Here is a 3,999-nt window from a genome sequence, read left to right as displayed (position 1 = left end):
TCACCTCACAGCTGATCAGCATCCTGGGGAAGACTTGGAAATCTAGAGTTAAAGGATCATATCTGGTATGACCTTGGATAAGTCACCTCCCTTCTCTGGACCTGTCTCTTCATGTGTAGATGGTGCAGGTCATTTGGACAGACTTTTGTCAGTGTGTGCGTGCGTGCTTGTGTGTGTGTGTGTGTGTGTGTGTGTGTGTGCTCTCAAAGAGGTGAGACTTTCTTAGACTTTTCCCACTGTTGTGATACAGTATCCGGGGCTGAGTAATTTATAAGAACAGATTTCCAACCATAGGGAGAGGAGCGGCCGCCATGTCCACGCATCTCCAGTGGATGGTTGTTCGGAACTGCTTCAGTTTCTTGATCAAGAGGAATAAGCAGCCTGCAGCACAGAGTCCAAACATTGGAAGGCCAGAAACTCCTTCCACTACGACGGGCTAATTCAACACAAGACCATTGGAGTGGAGCCCATGATGGCAAAGGGGTCTTGGTGGTTATGAAATGCAGGCCTGATCAGTGAAAACCTGTCGCTTCTTACATGAGGACCACCATTAACAAGAATGCTCAGGCTACCCTCAGCAGCATCAGGCGCATGCTCCGCAAGGACAAGTACCGCCCTGGTCTTCATGGTGGCCATCTGCAGGGCTAGTGCCATCCTTCGACGCCAGAAACCTGTGGTGGTGCCAAGGAAACAGATCCACCCCTCCAAGAGCTCCTGAGCCCCATACCCCAGAAGCAATAGAGTCCACTGACTTGTTCAAACACACACACACACACACACACACACACACACACACACACACACCAGATTTCCTCCTCATGGTCTCAGAGGATGGAGGGTCCAAGATCATCAAGTTCTTGCTGGTCTTGGTGAAGGCTGACTTTGGCCCCCAATGTACGACATAGTACTTTGTTACCATGGTTTCATGGGGCAAAAACTGGAAGGTTAAGAAAGCATGGGCAGTTTCCTCCTTTGCATAGGGCGCTCACCCACTTATGGGGGGCAGCTCTTGTATCTGGCCTGCCCCCCCCCCCCAGAGGCCCTCCTGTTAACCAGGCTGTGCTGGTGACTGGGTTCCAGCAGGAATTTGAGAGGGGATGTCAACACTCAAATGACAGTCGTAGGAAGTAACTGTCTGTTGTTTATACGTCAGCAAGGTGTGCTCATTTGTTATGGGAGCCTGAGAGGACCAAGGTGGGCATGACCCGGTCAGTCATCTCAACAAGCACAGGATGCTGGACGTAAAGAATGGATTCCCAGTTCCAGAAAGCATCTCAGGTGACTGCCCTTTCCCAGTCCGTGTGGCTGTCTTCAGGTTCACCTGCCACATCTGTTAGCTTCAGAGAGAAACAGTGGCGATTCAGGCGCTCAGAAATCATAAGAGGAGAGGCAACCAAGGCCTTAGGGGGCATAAACTGATGGTTTTGACTTTATGTGTCCCTTTAGTGGGTATGAGGGCTGATGAGCCTCTAAAAAGAACCCATTCCCCCACCCCTACCTCCTCCACTCTACTTCCACCCCTGTCAGCAGTCCCTGCTTAAGTATTTCCCAGGCTGGGGTCTAGTTTATTCACTTCTCTTCCTCTTTTCCTCCTCCTCTTCCTCCTCTCCCTCTTCTTCCTCCTCCTCTTCCCCCTCCTCCCCCTCCTCTTCCTTCCCCTCCCCCCTCTCCTCTTCCTTCCCCTCCTTTCCCTCCCCCCCCTCTGTCTCTGTCTCTCTCTCCCTCTGTCTCCTTTTTTTCTTTCAGAGGGTCTCACTACATAGCTCAAGCTGTTTTGGAGCCTACTCTGTAGACCACTCTGACCTCACATTCACAGAGATGCCCTTGCTTCTGCCTCCTCAGTGCCAGGATTAAAGGTGTGCACTGCCACACCTGGCGTGGGACCTACCTATCTATGCAGTCATGAGGGGAAAGACATGTCCGTAGGTGGGTGATATTCTGAACCCTAGGAAACAATTAAAAAGGTATGGCCTTTCTTCATTTTATTATTATTCTATTTCTTCGTTTTTGAGAAGTTGGTCTGGCTCTGTAGCCCAGGTTGGTCTGGAATTCCTCACCGCAAGCGATTTTCCTGCCTCAGCTGCCTGAGTAGCTAGGACTATAGGTTCAGGCTACTACAGTCAGCTTCCAAACTGTCAGATTCGAGGATGGGTTTCCCACAGTTTGGAGACCCCAAAACCTTTTTTGTTAAAGGTCCAATAAAGAAACATCACACAGACCTAGTATATACATAAAAGGGGATTTAGTGCAAGCCTTTTTTTAAAAAAATACATTCTTTTTGTAGCATTCATTATAAATTCAACATGGGGCTGTTGTGACTAATATACAGTAAAGCCTAGATTATAAGGGACACTTTCTGGTTTATCTGCCTCAGCATCTGGTAAACTTAGGCTCTGTGTTTTGACACATCCTTCCAGGTTGCAAAACGGGACTTTTTCTTAGAATGTTCTCGAGTAGAGGTTACTCCTCAAGAACACAGAGAACCAGCTTTCATCCCAAGGTCAGCTCTGAAATGAATCACAGATGTCTATGCCACTGGTTTCTGGTGTCTTAATGATATAATGCTTACTTCTTGTTGGAGTCCAATGGAAATGTTTCCAACTATGAGTAAAGACATGAGTTTAACTCATTACCGGCTTGAGGGGGATTTCTGTGGACGATGGACGTGAGAATTTGAGGTCTCTGAGTCAGTTCTGCAGGGGATACAGCGTATTGGGTGTGGTCCTTGACACACAGAGGCAGGGAAAAGAACTCAGGCCCGTATGCTGCCAGGTGGCTCTCAAGCCTCACAGGAACCTCAGTCATGTTTTCTTTTCATTTTAAGCTGCCAACATTCTTGTCTCCCTTCAGCAAACTCCAGACCACACCTGGAGAGTCTCTGAGAGCCATTGTGTTGGAGGAAGCCTGCCTCTCCTAGGAGACGGCCTTGATTGAAAATGGTGCGTTTCAGGGGACTCCAAAGAGAAGGGGTCCTCTACCTACCTTCCATAAACCTCTTCCTATCTAACTAGTCCCCTTCCACTGTGGCACTAGAAACGCTGGCCTTTATTGTCCCTAATTAAAACTGACGTTTCCTTCAGATTTCAATGTGTCAGGTGTTTATCCAGTCCTATTTGATCCCAGGGTCCAAGAGGGCCAAGCTGGTCTGCAATGGCTCATAGTCAACAGAGAGAGGGCCCCCAGGCCTGTCACCTGAGAGACAAGGTAGGTTCATGGAGTTTTCAAACATTATTATCACCATCAGCTTACTTCGAAGGTCTTGGGACACCAGTTTTTCAGACACAGTTAGATTAGTGAAATGTCTCATTTCTCCAGCCCATACCCAACCTCAGGCCTGAGAAAGCATTTGTCAGTATGTCACTAATGATTGATGGCTTCGTTAGTAGGTCCAAGTCCCAAGGTTTGCTTCAGAGCGTTAGGAAGCACTCGGCATGGGAAGATAACAAGTCACCTGTTAATAGTGTCTTACAACTCAAGGAATTAAAAAAAAAAAAAAAACCTGGAGTGGTGGCGCACGCCTTTAATCCCAGCACTCGAGAGGCAGAGGCAGGCGAATGTCTGAGTTCGAGGCCAGCCTGGTCTACAAAGAGAGTTCCAGGACAGCCAGGGCTACACAGAGAAACCCTGTCTCCACCCCCCCCCCCAAAAAAAACAAACCAAAAAAGGATTTTCTGCTATCTATTGTTCAAACAGTTTATCAGAAGCAGGCAGGAATTACATCTGGAGAAAAGGAAACTTTTTAGAAAAATAAGGAAAATAAGATGCAACATGCTAGGCTGGTGAGATAGCTCAGCCTGTGAGGTGTTCTGCCCTTATGATAGCTTGGTGGGTAAATACTTGCATAAGCAGGGTGAACTGAATTCTGTCCCTGGAACTCAATTCCCGGAAGTTGTCCTCTGGTACCTGTATTCAAGCACAACACACACACACACACACACACACACACACACACATCACATGTTCCCTGAACATGTTAATTCTAATTTTCTATTCCTATTT

General features: G+C 47.8%; 1 pseudogene; it reads left to right on the top strand.

Moving 5' to 3' along the window:
- The first annotated feature begins 311 nt into the window (after positions 1-311).
- On the top strand, positions 312-718 carry LOC110330105 (annotated as a pseudogene).
- The last annotated feature ends 3,281 nt before the right edge of the window (positions 719-3,999 follow it).

Source organism: Mus pahari, chromosome 12 (assembly GCF_900095145.1).
Source record: "Mus pahari chromosome 12, PAHARI_EIJ_v1.1, whole genome shotgun sequence".
In the NCBI taxonomy this organism is placed as follows: Eukaryota; Metazoa; Chordata; class Mammalia; order Rodentia; family Muridae; genus Mus; species Mus pahari.
The sequence above is the reverse complement of the archived record's forward strand: the minus strand, read 5'-3'. Positions and strand labels throughout refer to the sequence as shown.